The following is a 15,000-nucleotide window of genomic DNA, read 5'->3' as shown; positions in this document are numbered from 1 at the left end:
ACCATGGCAGTGTTGTGGCCCCCTTATACACACACACACACACACACAAAAAAATCGATTACATTTCAAAAAGGTCACACTTTACACAAAGGTTAATGAGAAACAATACCTGACCTCACCTGACCTCACCTGACCTTTTCCCTCCCTTCCTCCCTGATCACGTGAAAAAAAATCATGATCGCCTTTCAATAAATGTGAGAAAGTGAGAACAGAAAAAGAAAATGTTAAAATGTTTCGAGCTTACCAGATTCCGTGTGTGTGTGTGTGTGTGTGTGTGTGTGTGTGTGTGTGTGTGTGTGTGTGTGTGTGTGTGTGTGAGTGTGTGTGTGTGTGTGTCGAGTGCATCATACAAGTCAATACCTTTTCAATATTTCATGAGTCTAAAAGTTTGCCTTCCTCCACAGCCAAATTTTCACACCGATACCATGAAGAAAAAAGAAAGAACGATACACAAAAAGAAAAACAGGAATATCCAAATGTCACTGGGAGGCAAAAAAAAAAAAAAAATGAAAAAGAATAAGGAAAAGGTACAAAACAAAAGTGTAATATAATTTAATGCTTCTAGATGTCCGTCTTAATTGTATTTCCCATTAACTCTCTCTCTCTCTCTCTCTCTCTCTCTCTCTCTCTCTCTCTCTCTCTCTCTCTCTCTCTCTCTCTCTCTCTCTCTCTCTCTCTCTCTCTCTCTCTCTCTCTCAAGGTGAAACATTAAATATTTCCTTGCCTGTTCCTCCTCTTATTCCTTTTTTCTCTTCCTCCACTTTCTCTTCTATCTTCCCTTCCCCTTACCATTTCTTTTCGTCTGTCTCTCTCTCTCTCTCTCTCTCTCTCTCTCTCTCTCTCTCTCTCTCTCTCTCTCTCTCTCTCTCTCAGAAAATTCCGACATTTATGCAATTGAGGCGCAGCTTTCAGAATTCGGGAAAATGTCCACCATATCATATTTTGTGAGGGTGGGAGGGCAGCAAAAAAATTATGCACTTTTTTTTTTAATTCACATGAAATTGAAATCGGTGCACCTGTTTTGCGGGTTTTGGAATAATTGATGGCGGGGAATTGGGTCACGCGGCTTGATGCGTTTATTGATGTGGCTGTGTGTGTGTGTGTGTGTGTGTGTGTGTGTGTGTGTGTGTGTGTGTGTGTGTGTGTGTGTGTGTGTGTGTGTGTGTGTGTGTGTGTGTGTGTGTGTGTGTGTGTGTGTGTATTAAAAGCAAGAATTTTGGGGGTATTTTGTAAGGAGTTTTTTTCTAATCTAAAAAGGAAATATGATAAGTATGCAATGCTCTCGAAAACTTAATAATAATAATAATAATAATAAATAATAATAATAATAATAATAGCAACAATAAAAATAATAACAATGACAATAACAATAATATCACCTACCATTTATTCCTCCCCTCTTCCTGCCTTCCTTCCCCTCACATTCTACCCACCTATACTCCTTCTCAGTCTATTCTCCCCCTCACCCCACCCTATCCCCTTCTCCCTTTTCCCCTCACCTAGCCCTGCTGTCCCCATTTTCTCCCATAGCCTGCCTTCTTTCCACTCATTCCCCCCCACCCTTCTCTTTCCTCCCATCCCCTCCCTTCTTTTTCTTACCCCTCTTGAACCTCCACATTTCCCCTCTTCCCCTCACCTCCACATCTATCTCCCCTCAGTCTATTTTCTCCTTTACCCCATAACGCCTCCCTCTTTTCCTGCCCACCTCCCCTTCCACCTCTTCCCCTCCACCTCGACCTGTCTCCCCTCGTTTCCCCTCGCCTCCTCGTCGCCTACAAACTCGTAACGTCACCCAAGAACCTCACTCTCGGTCTGTTATGCGGCCCGAGGGAAGGATAGCGCTGCCTGTCTCCCCTCGCCGCCGCCACCACCGAGGGGACACCGAGGGGACGCCGCCGCTAACTGGGTAACCCTTAGGCACAGTAATCAAGTTAAGAATAAAGATAAATGGTTGTGTTACTTTTCCATATTGCTCTTGTTGTTGTTGTTTGTTTTCTCTGGGTTTGTTTGTCTGCTTTTTTCGTCAGTTTGTCTGTCTGTCTGTCAGTCTTTTTTTTCTTCCTATTTGTTTCAAGAATAAAGATTAATAGCTGTGTCACTTTTCCCAATTGTTTTTGTTGTTTATTTTTTCTTGGTCTGGGTCTCTCTCTCTCTCTCTCTCTCTCTCTCTCTCTCTCTCTCTCTCTCTCTCTCTCTCTCTCTCTCTCTCTCTCTCTCTCTCTCTCTCTCTCTCTCTCTCTCTCTCTCTGTCTGACAGCCTCACTTTTCTTTCTTTATTATTTATTTACCTGTTTTAAACCAGCTGGCTTCTCGCAAGGTTTCTACTCCCGTTTTCTTTCTCTTTTCTATTTTCTTTATTATCTTTTTTGAAACCATTTGTGCAGGCTCTTCTTATTTATTACTTAATTAGAAAGATATTTTTATTGGTATTAATTGTTTTATTTATTTTATTATTTATTTCTATTGCTACTTATCTTTATTTGTATTAAATTTTCCTTTTTTCCCTAACTGATTTCGCTAATACATAAAAAAAAATCCTTCTGGATGTTTTTTTTTTCATTTATTCTTTACACTCCATTCATTATTATTTATTATTCATCTACTTATTCATTTATTATCAATTTATTTTCCTTTCTTTGGCTGACTTCACCAATACATAAAAAGCTCTTCTGGGTGTCTTCTTTTCACTTATTCTTCACACTTCATTTAACGTTCATAACTTCAGATCACTCACACTGACATCACTTACCTGCCCTCCCACACCACCTGTTTGGGAGTGCAAGTGTTCTCTTTTATATCACGTGTCCTCGTGGGAGTATTGTTCTCTATTTATTTCTTAACATTCAAGCCGAGGAAGGTAGAATTTCACGCCTGTTCTGTAAGTATTGAGCGATTCTCCTTTCACACACCAGAGAGAGAGAGAGAGAGAGAGAGAGAGAGAGAGAGAGAGAGAGAGAGAGAGAGAGAGAGAGAGAGAGAGAGAGAGAGAGAGAGAGAGAGAGAGCATTCATAATTTTTCCTTTCCCAGACAAATCAAACGTTTCCATATTTTTCCTCAAACAGACAGACTGATGGACAGATAGACAGATTTCCTTACTTTCTCCAGATAAACAAACACATCTTAGCTAATCTCTCTCTCTCTCTCTCTCTCTCTCTCTCTCTCTCTCTCTCTCTCTCTCTCTCTCTCTCTCTCTCTCTCTCTCTCTCTCTCTCCTTTATATAGTGGTGTTTGCGTTGCTTTGACCAGCGCGAATGAAGAAGAGCCCGCCATAACACTTCTGATGAGCCAGTTGGTATTGATTCCAGGCCTCCTCGTGAGCTGGGTGCCTGTTTAGAGAGAGAGAGAGAGAGAGAGAGAGAGAGAGAGAGAGAGAGAGAGAGAGAGAGAGAGAGAGAGAGATTAGCTATGTTTGTTTATCTGAAGAAGAAAGTCTGTTTATCTTTCTGTCTATATGTAAGTCTGTCTGTGTGTCTATTTGTCTGTATGTATGTATGTATGTATGTATGTATGTATGTATGTATGTATATGTATGCCTGTCTGTTTTAAGCAAGAGTATGGTAAGGTTTCATTGTCATGGAAAGGAAAAATTAGCAATGGTCTCTCTCTCTCTCTCTCTCTCTCTCTCTCTCTCTCTCTCTCTCTCTCTCTCTCTCTCTCTCTCTCTCTCTCTCTCTCTCTCTCTCTGTCTCGGTCTGTCTCCCTAACCTATCTCTCATCATTTCTTTTCTCTCCCTTCATCCTCACCCTCCTCCCCTCCCTCTCTCCTCTCTCCCCTCTTCCCCAGTAAAATCTTGGTCACCTCTCCCTTCCCCTCACTTGCAATGGCTTCTTTCGGCGCTTAATGAGGCAATTCCCCTCAGCCAAGCACCAATCACTTCCCTGCACCCTCCCCTTGCTTCTCCCTCACCCTCTCCCCTCTCTCTCAGCCTCCTCTCCCTCTCTTCTTCCTTGTCTCTTGGTTTCTCTTATTTATTTATTTTTTCTTTCGTCTTCTATCTACTTCATTTTTGTTCTACCTTTTTCTTTTCTTCTTCTTCTTGTTCGTCTTCTTCTTGTTCGTCTTCTTCTTCTTCTTCTCGAAACCAGAATAAGTATTGCGACAGATTGTTGTTGTTGTTGTTGTTGTTGTTGTTGTTGCTGTTGTTGTTGTTGTTGTTGTTGATAATATTATGATTATTATTACGTTGTGGTGGTGGTGGTGGTGGTGGTTTGGGACAGCAAGTTAACTAGTAAAGACTTACATTGCTCTCTCTCTCTCTCTCTCTCTCTCTCTCTCTCTCTCTCTCTCTCTCTCTCTCTCTCTCTCTCTCTCTCTCCCAATGCACATCAAAGAGAGAGAGAGAGAGAGAGAGAGAGAGAGAGAGAGAGAGAGAGAGAGAGAGAAAGAGAGAGCAATAGTTCCCCTCCAGCTTATCCCTTAACCTTCCCCTTCAGTCACGTCCTGCCCCATTGCTTTGGTCAAACCCAGAGCCCATCCCTCCCCTTCACCCCCATCCAGACTCCCTCCCTTTCCCCATCCCAACCAAACCCCTCTTCCTAACGTGCCTCACCCTACCCTCCCAGCCTGCCAGCCTCACCTCACATAACCCTCACCACTTAAACCTAATCTAACATTATCAACATCACTAAAATCACTAACTTTACCTAATATTCATTAAAATTTCCTAACCTTCTTAACATTAATTTAACGTTACGAAAATTACGTAACATAACATTACCAGAACTACTGAAACTTAATATTACCAACTTTACTTAAATGTACAATATTAATATTACTAAAATTACGAACTTTAGCTAACCTAGCATTACTAGCATTATCTGACTTAATTCTGCTAACACTTAACTACCTAAATATTACTGGAATTACCTAACAAATTTACTAAAACTACCAAGCCTAACATTATTACTATTGTTATCACTACTAACATTAAACAATAGTATCTGTACCTGTCTAACTGGTAAACTCTGGAATTCCTGTCTTTTTTTTTGTACTGCTTCCTTCCTCTGACACTTTCCCAGTTTTGGATAATCCCTTTGGTTCTTTTCTTTAGGATCTGGCACCTCAGAGGGCCTTGTTATATAAATGTTGCAGCTCTTGACTCCTATATGAATTCTTGCAGTTTTTGACTCTTACATAAAAAACATTACGAACATACTTTTATACTTTTCATCACTACAATTACCTAACCTAACATTACTAACAATACCTAAAGTTAAATCCAGAGATCCTCACCATTCACTACCTAATTTAGTCTAAGTTCACCTACCTTAACCTCATCGGACGTATCATATTTCTGTTACCTCTAACTTAACTCAAACATCTTCACATCCTTATTTCTTCACCTAAACCTAACAAAAGCCAAACCAGACAGTACATTGAGTCACCCACCTCACCTAACTTAACCTAACCTAATATAAACCAAACCTGACAGTATATCCAGTCATTTTCATAACCTAACATACTCTAATCTATCCTGGCCCGTGGATGGCTGAAATAGAATCAGTAACCACGCTGCTATCGAAACTTTGTGGGGAGCATGAAAAGATTAGATGAATTTATGGTTAAGGATGTTAAGTGGGTATAGGTATGTATGCTTCACACAGGAACTGCCACGTGTAGGCCTGAAGGCTTCTTGCATCTTCCCTAATCTTATGTTCTTAACCTAACCTATCTTATGCCAACCTGCCCTACCCTAACCTAACCTTATATAATCTACTCTAAGCTACCCTATCCTAATCTACCCTAGGCCTAACCTACCCTACCCACACACCAAAGTGACATGACTGGATGAATGCAGTGCCTTCCTCTTTTTTACACACAAATCAACCTATTGAAGTGCTCATCATGTAGAACGTGAGTCACTCAAAGGAAGGGAAAACAAAAATGCCATTCTTTCCCTCCACTTCCCTCCCTCCAACACTCCACACGGCGGCTCACTCGTAACAGCAAGAGTCACTCGCGTCCATTTTCTCCTGCGTCACCTTTACAATTTACATCTGATAATTTAATGGACGCTCCTGAACGCTCCTTTGATTTACCATGCAAGGGAAAAGAGAAATGCTGCTTCTTGATTAAATGTCTGGAATAAAAAATCATCCACCATCTCCCCCGTTCCCGTCTTTCCTTCACCACCTCCCTCCCTTCATCATTCCACTGCAAGAAAATAAGGGAAGCTACAAGAAGCCATGAGGCCTACACGTGGCAGTCCCTTCTTGAAACAAACCTACCTGTTTCCACCAATCACCACCATCTATAAATTTTCCTGATCTTTTAAGTTCCCTAAAGACTCAGCACTAACAACCTCATTCTCCATTTTCCTGACATATTCACCTATAAATTTTTAAGACACATGCTTACGATGGCCTCTTGCATATACATCAACCAGCATTCAAACATGTAAGACAGAACAAAGAGCAAACCAACTCAAATTTCCACACATATACCACTAACACAAAAGATAAATAAACTTGAAGCAGAGCCTTTCAAAAACTCAAAAAAAAAAAAAAAAAAAAAACACAAACTTGATCCTAAAATAATAGTCTCCAGTCAGAGTATGAGCGCCCCTTCTCCCCTCCCCTTCCCCTATCTTCCTTTCTTCCCCTCACTTCTCCACCCTCCCCCGCCCTTCCCTCCCAAGGCCCATAGAACCTCCAGATCAGTCAACTGTGTTAATTCAATTTCCCTGAGGCTTATTTGCATACGACGGGAAGGAAGGGGAGGGAAGGGGAGGGGAAGGGAGGGGAAGGGAAGGAAGGGGAGGGGAGGGGAGGAGAGGGTTTGGGGAGGGGAAGGGAGAGGGGAGCGAGAAGGGAAAGAGAGGAGAAGGATGAGCCACCAACCACACCCATTTTTTTAATCCCAGAATTGTAATAGAAAACGAATATTCTCTCTCTCTCTCTCTCTCTCTCTCTCTCTCTCTCTCTCTCTCTCTCTCTCTCTCTCTCTCTCTCTCTCTCTCTCTCTCTCTCTTTAAGGTCAAAGTTAAGCTATTTATTTTTGCTTTTTTTTTTTTACTTCACCAGTTCGGATACTGCAATAAATTTTTAAGCTTTTTCTTTTTCCTACTTTTTTTTTTCCAAACTGGAAGTAAGTCAATTAATATGATAGGCTTCTTTCAATCTCCCACCGTATCCCAACCAGCCCTCTCTCTCTCTCTCTCTCTCTCTCTCTCTCTCTCTCTCTCTCTCTCTCTCTCTCTCTCTCTCTCTCTCTCTCTCTCTCTCTCTCTCATAATAGGCACTCCCTGTAGCCATTCTGCGTGTGCCATTCTGAATTAGGGCGCCACACCGGAGAGAGAGAGAGAGAGAGAGAGAGAGAGAGAGAGAGAGAGAGAGAGAGAGAGAGAGAGAGAGAGAGAGAGACGCTGCGTGAGAGTAAGAAAAGTAAAATAAGGGAGAATTTTTTGAAGCGAGTGAACAAAAAGGAACACAGAGGAAGAGCAAATAACAGAAGCTCTTTCACCTCTTATGGAGAGGAAAGGTAAGAGGGAGGGAGGGAGGGAGGGAGGGAAGAGAGGAAGAGAGAGGGGAGGCAGTGTACTTTTAATTGTATAGACGGAGAAGGGGGAAGAAACAAAGATATAAAGCAGAACTCTCTCTCTCTCTCTCTCTCTCTCTCTCTCTCTCTCTCTCTCTCTCTCTCTCTCTCTCTCTCTCTCTCTCTCTCTCTCTCCCCGCTGCCATTTAACTTAATCGGACACAGCTACAGCGCGTCTGATTAAATCCTGTTTGCATTGTAGATGAGAAGACGTTTGAGTCCCGCAGATTGAAGCCAAGACGCAAAACTGTGGCCTCATGCAAATACACTGCCTGCCTCCTGGGTCCCCGCTGCCTGTTTATCTGTGTGTGTGTGTGTGTGTGTGTGTGTGTGTGTGTGTGTGTGTGTGTGTGTGTGTGTGTGTGTGTGTGTGTGTGTGTGTGTGTGTGTGTAATGGAATTTGTCTCTATGTTTTTTGGGGATTAAGTATACATATTCTCTCTCTCTCTCTCTCTCTCTCTCTCTCTCTCTCTCTCTCTCTCTCTCTCTCTCTCTCTCTCTCTCTCTCTCTCTCTCTCTCTAAATGCTTTGTTTGTGTGTCTGGTTGTGTGTCACAGTCTTCGCTTTTATTTCTGAGCAAAGACTGTAATTGAATCCATCTTATATCACCTTCTTTTAGCTCTCCTCCTCCTCCTCCTCCTCCTCCTCCTCCTCCTAGTTAAAGCAAATATGCGTATATCTCATTTCTGAAAGTCCCTCCCGAAGAATTTTTCCTAAGCGTATCATTAATCTCTCTCTCTCTCTCTCTCTCTCTCTCTCTCTCTCTCTCTCTCTCTCTCTCTCTCTCTCTCTCTCTCTCTCTCTCTCCTAGTCTAACCTTTTTTTAAAAATCAGCGTAACGCAAAAGTCCTGTTTATCTTTGGGTATTCCGCCTCCCATTTTCTCTCTCCGCCTCTCGGTAACACTGCACCCCCATTTTCTGTGGCCTAAGGGAAGGGGAGACTGAAAGGCTTGGGTGTGCTTCAATTATGCGCCACCAAGGGGAGCTGCGTTTCTCATTAAGATAAGAGAAGCAACGTGGAAGACTCTGTGCAAGGGGGAGAATTATGAATATCCCTTTTTTCCAATTTTTTTTTTATTATCCTTAGTCTCCCCTTCTTCCCCTGTGCCCATTTTCTATCGTGAAAGAGTCATCAAAGAAAACGGTGTATTTGCGTTGCAGTGATGATGCGTTATAGTCACTCGTTGCTTGTCCCTTCCTCCTCCTCCTCCTCCTCCTCCTCCTCCTCTCTGAAATGGTTGTAGAAATTAAAGGCAGAGGAGAAAGGGAAGGGAAAAAATAACATAATCATTAATAAGCTTCACTTAGGACGACTTAGGGAAGGAGGAGGAGGAGGAGGAGGAGGAGGAGGAGAAAAGCTGAAACTGCCTACACTTCTCTCTTACCCAACCGATTAATTAGATAAACTTTAAAAACTATGGATAGGAGGTATTTAAGAGAGGAGGAAGAGGAAGAGGAGGAAGAGGAAGAGAAAGAAGAAAAATCTGCAGTATTAACCTGCTGTATAAGAGAGAGAGCGAGAGAGAGAGAGAGAGAGAGAGAGAGAGAGAGAGAGAGAGAGAGAGAGAGAGAGAGAGAGAGAGAGAGAGAGAGAGAGAGAGAGAGTTATTTTCATTGTTCGTTCATTCATTCATTCATTGTTCATTTCATTCATTTATTGTCGTCGTCGTCGTCGTCGTCCTCCTCCTCCTCCTCCTCCTCCTCCTTCTCCTCCTCCTCCTCCTCCTCCTCCTCCCCATTATATCTATTTATGAATCTATTAATCCAAATACATACGTCTATCTATCTACCTATCAATCTATTTATTTATCTGTCAGTCTGCCTTTTTATCTAACTATCAATCAATCAATCAATCTAATTATCTATCTACTTTCTCTATACCTATCAATCTAATTATATACCATCCATTTATCTATCTCCTGTCTTTATGTATACTTATCTGTCTGTCTGTCTGTTTATATTTCTGTCTAACTGTCAATCTATCAATCTATCTATCTATTTTATCTTCATGTCCCCATCAATCTAGAAACATATCATGCATTTATTTATCTTCCATCTCTGTGTATACTTATCTATCAGTCTGTCCGTCTACCTTTCTATCTAACTGTCAATCTATCAGTCTATCTATCTACCTATCTTATATATACCCATCAATCTAACTACACATCTATTTATTTATCTCCCATCTCTCTATATATACGAGGCTCAGGTAAATGGGTCAGCTCTGCAGGTACTGACATAAAACAAATAAAATCTATAAGTTCTTTTCTCCACGTCGAGGCCAGAAGTGGGTACCCGCCCCCTCCACAACACTCCCCCCAACACCCGCCTGCTAATGATGTCTTAAACACCAATTCTGAATTAGTGGGCGCTGAGGGCGGAGAGAAGGGCGGGAGGGGAAGAGGTGAGGAAGAGGCGTGGAGAGGGGAGGGGAGGAAGGGAATGACCTTCCCTGACCTGATCTCCGAAGAGGCAAGGTGGAAGAGAGAAAGAGAGTGAGAGAGGGGAGGGAGGAAAGCCAGTCAAACTCTCCCTTCCTCTCCCTCCTCTCTCTTCTCACGCTCACTAATTAAGACGTGCTCTCCCGAAATTCAGGTCAACGTGCTTTATTTGCTGAGAGAAAACCTTAACCTAACCTAACTTGGCCTAACCTGACCTGACCTAACTTGCCAATTTTGACCTAACTTACCTAACCTAGCCTAACTTGACTTGACCTAACCTACCTTGACCCAAATTAAGAACAACACACCCTAACCTAATTAAATCTAGCGATAACCTAACCTAACCTAATCTAACCTAATCTAAGTGAATTAACTTAACCTAACCTAACTCCAACACTTCCGAAGCTTATCTGGGAGAAATCTATATATAACCTACCCTAACTTGCACGTAAACTAACCAAATCTAACCTAACATGACCTTATCTAAATTAGTCTGACTCTTGAGAACACGTTAGTTGGTGTAGATCTCAGAAAAACCTAACCTAACCTGATATAACCTAAACTAATCTAACTTTAAAATAACCATAACCTAACCAGACCTAACCTAACCTAACCTAACCTAACCTAACCTAACCTAACCTAACCTAAACTAATCTAACTTTAAAATAACCATAACCTAACCAGACCTAACCTAACCTAACCTAACCTAACCTAATCTAACCTAACACCAAGAACACCTGAGAACCTACAAATGAAAGAAAAAACAGTGCCTCTTCACACCTGGGCACTTATCAACACGCCTGGCCGCACCTTTACCTTCAACAGAATTTACCTGCAATGGAAGTTACTGCTCAAAACATCCTCAGTACACGAGCTTGGGGAAAGTGAGGTGAAGTGATGTGAGGAGAAGTGAACTCTTTAATCTACATAACCCTTCACACACCGCCGCGCCGAGCCAGGTGAGGGAGCCGGTAGGTACAGCGCGCAGGTAGATTAATTAGTGCATCAAGTGAGATGATACGAGAGAGGGGCGTTTAAGGGAGAGAGCGAGAGAAAGTAGAGAAGGTGTGATTTAAAGGTTCCATCACCAGGCTTTGATCTAGAGGAGGAGGAGGAGGAGGAGGAGGAGAGAAAGGAAGAGGAGGGAAAAAAGGAGGAGGAGGAGGAGAAGAAAAAGGAGGAGGAGGAGAAGAAAAAGGAGGAGGAGGAGGAGAAGAAAAAGGAGGAGGAGAAAAAGGAGGAGGAACAAGAAGAAAAGAAGAAAAAAGAAAAAGAAAAGAAAAAAAGAAAAGAAAAAAGAAAAGAAGAGAAAGAAGAGGAAGAGAAAGAAGAAGAGGAACAAGAACAAGTACATGAAGAGAAAAAAGAAGACGAAGAAGACGAAGAAAAAAAAGGAGAGAAAAAAGGAGATTAAGGAGGACGAGGAGGATCAACTACATAAGAGGGAATAATTTTTCCTCTACAAAAATTCTCTCTCTCTCTCTCTCTCTCTCTCTCTCTCTCTCTCTCTCTCTCTCTCTCTCTCTCTCTCTCTCTCTCTCTCCCGGCCGTCAACTTTTGGCACCCCTCCCGAGCCGCTCCTCTGGCCACCGTTCCCGCGGCCTTCACGTCACGGACAATCTCACCGTAAATTAATTAAGATCACCGCCAGCCCTTGTGTTCCTGGCAGCCCCCTCCCCCTCCACCCCCCCGTCCGTGCCCCCTGTGACCCTCTCCTCCTCCTCCTCCTCCTCCTCCTCCTCCCACGCTCTCAGTCCCCCTCCTCGGTTCATTATATTTACGTTGGGGTTCTTAATGGCGTGCTCTCAATTATGGAGTCATTAGCGGTATTGTGAGATGTCATCTGTTGGTTCACGTTTGCTTTCTTTCGCTGTTTTTTTTTTTTATATTTATTTATCCATTTATTTTATTTATTTGTTTATTTTTATTCATTTGGTTTGTTACCACTGTTCCATTTGTCTGTTCATCTATCTCTCTGTTATCTGTTGGTTTGTGTTTGTTTTTCTTTCATCGTTTTTATTTTTTTTCATTTTAGCATTCATTTGGTTCATTTCTCTATTACATTTGGTCTGCCTATCTATCTGTCTGTCAGTCTGGTTCATTTCTCTATTATATTTGGTCTGCTTATCTATCTGTCTGTCAGTCAGTCTGTCTGTCTGTCTGTCTGTCTGTCTGTCTGTCAATGAATTAACTTATTCGTTCATTGGGCTTTTACTTGTCTGTTTTTATCATTATATTGTTGCGATTGTCATTACAAATTCCTTTCCATTATTTCATCTAATAATATATTCAAAAATTTTTATTATTATTATTATCGCTATCATTACTGTTATTGTTATTATTATTATCTTTATTATCATTACCAGCGCTGTCATTATAAATGCATTACTTTAAACTATTCCATTTAATTGTATGTTTGATTTATATATCCTATCACCGTTATTTCAGCAAATTTTATTATGAAACTATTTAAATTGTTTTAATTGTTTTAATTTAACTATTTTATCTTTTCTATCATTATTCCTACAATTGTCGTTCGAAAATCAACTATTTACATGAATTAGATCTCTAATCACATCGTTATCATTGTATTACCATCGCTATCATTACATATTCATCTTTACCAACACATTATCATAGCTAACATCACATTGTCAATTCCATCATTACTTCTACAGCTGTCACCAGAAAATCAATCATTCACACAATTTAAATCTTTCCAATCCCATCGTCATTACAATTTCCAAAAGCTTTCGTAACATAACTAGTTAATCTATTCATATTTACCTTATCCACGTCATTCATCACACTCATCAGTACATCACCACAACTGTCATTAAACACACACACACACACACACACACACACACACACACACACACACACACATCTAATCTATTTGCCACATTCCTCATCATTACATGTAAAACTGTCACTATAAAACTCCCCCGCAAAAAATCATCTGTCATTCCACCAAAAAATAAATATATAAACTGAATGGAAAACAAATACACAAAACTATTAATTGTGGCTGACAGTTTTTCGTTCAGTGGTCGTGTTTCACCACAGCCACACCTGCCCCTTGTGCCGCGCAATCAGGTGTGACAGGCGGCGGCGGCGGCGGTGGTGATAGTAGTAGTAGTAGTAGTAGTAAAACTAGTAGTAGTAGTAGTAGTAGTAGTAGTAAAACTAATAGTAGTAGTAGTAGTAGTTCTAGTAGTAAAACTAGTAGTAGTAAAACTAGTAGTAGTAATAGTAGTAATAATAGTAGTAGTAGTAGTAGTAGTAGTAGTAGTAGTAGTAGTAGTAGTAGTAGTAGTAGTAGTAGTAGTAGTAGTAGTAACAGTAGTGTTGGTGGTGGTCTTTACACACACACAGCTGACCGCTTGGCTACAAGGATTGATAAGTGCGCTGCTACTTTTGAAAACAAAAATTCGAATCCCAAGCCACTTTCTCAAGAACGGTGGCATAACAAATTCGCAAACTTTTTTTTTTATCGTTTTTTTTAGTCCTTGGCCAAAACCCACCTCTATTAAAAAAAAAAAGAAGATAGATAGATAGATAGATAGATATTTTATTGACCACAGCAAACAGATAATACCAATGGATTGTACATAATAGTATTACATAATCTACAAGATAATATTAAATTATTATCACTTCCTAACTGTAGTCCATCATCTATTAGTTATTAGAAGTCTATTATTACAAAATAAACGAGCTAAACATAAACACTGGAGAAATATCTATTCTTAGGACCCTTGTTTATAAAATATATATAAACAATCACATTCATGACATCTACGCACTACTATCATTATCAAAAATACATACTTCGCCATAACCTCCTCTTATAGTCATTAAAGGTCTTAAAATTTAGATATTTTTTATTAAACGTTTTTCTTTTTCATCAGACAGGTTGCAATTGAAAGGGGCTTTATCCACCTGGGTCAGTATCGTAGTCGTGTTGAATCACAAAGTGAACACACCACCATGTTGGGAGTGAGGCAGTCGGGTAAAGTAAAAGCCACGAAATATTGTGAATACTGGTTATCTCTTGCATTGACGAGGTGGACAGAATAAGAGTGAGAGAAAGTAGAAAGTCTACGAGTAGTAAAGCGAGGCCGCGGGAGGAGAGGAGGTATGCAGTTAGTTTGAGATTAGAAAAGCAGTTAGCGTGAAAATAGCAACACTGCAGCGATGAGAGAGGCTGAAGACAGTTAGAGGAGGAGAGTTGATAAAACGAAATGCTTTTGATTCCACCCAGTCTACAAGAGCAGTTTGAGTGGAACCCCGCCCCCCCTTACATGTGAAGCGTACTCCATGGACGGATAAGGCCTCTGTACAGAGTTAACAGCTGAAGGGTAAGAGAAACTTGCGGAGATGATTCAGAACACCTAACTTCGTAGAAGCGGTTTTAGCTAGAGATGAGATGTGAAGCTTCCAATTTAGATTATAAGTAAAGAACAGATAGAGGATGTTCAGTGTATTTGTTTAGGGGTCCTATTAACACCTTATATTGGCGAGTTGTGTGCGTGTGTGGCTTGTGGGTGTGCGCATATATATATATATATATATATATATATATATATATATATATATATATAAATATATATATATATATATATATATATATATATATATATATATATATATATATATATATATATATATATATATATATATATTCATTTATTCACACAGCCACACACACCCGCCGCATCAAAGTTCACACGATAAACACGAAATTTATACACAATTTGTGGTTTAAAGCGAACCATTTCGGGCTTTTCCCTCTCTTTCTCTCTCTGTTTTTTTATGACGCGGCAAACTAGTTGCAATCTATTTTTTACCATCAGTGCAACATACGCAAAAACAAAGTGAATGAATAAAATAAAAAGAATGATTTTAAAATCGTCACCGTGCAGCACAAATTTCAAAATTAAAACGTCATCCACTTCAAAGAGGCAGGAATGAGTGAATTAAATAAGAGAATACTAAAATGAACTAATTCACGGCA

The 15,000-nt window shown here is 40.5% G+C and overlaps 1 long non-coding RNA gene across 1 annotated transcript in view; it reads right to left on the bottom strand.

Moving 5' to 3' along the window:
* Positions 1 to 2,471: 2,471 nt before the first annotated feature.
* LOC135090785 (uncharacterized) overlaps positions 2,472 to 15,000 on the bottom strand; it is a 34,289-nt gene continuing 21,760 nt past the window's right edge. Inside the window, exon 3 of the long non-coding RNA XR_010262115.1 lies at positions 2,472 to 3,327. This is a non-coding gene — a long non-coding RNA (uncharacterized LOC135090785). The remainder of the gene's footprint in view (positions 3,328 to 15,000) is intronic.

The sequence above is a fragment of the Scylla paramamosain genome, chromosome 36 (genome assembly GCF_035594125.1).
Source record: "Scylla paramamosain isolate STU-SP2022 chromosome 36, ASM3559412v1, whole genome shotgun sequence".
NCBI lineage: Eukaryota > Metazoa > Arthropoda > Malacostraca > Decapoda > Portunidae > Scylla > Scylla paramamosain.
This window is presented reverse-complemented; position numbering and strand designations above follow the sequence as displayed.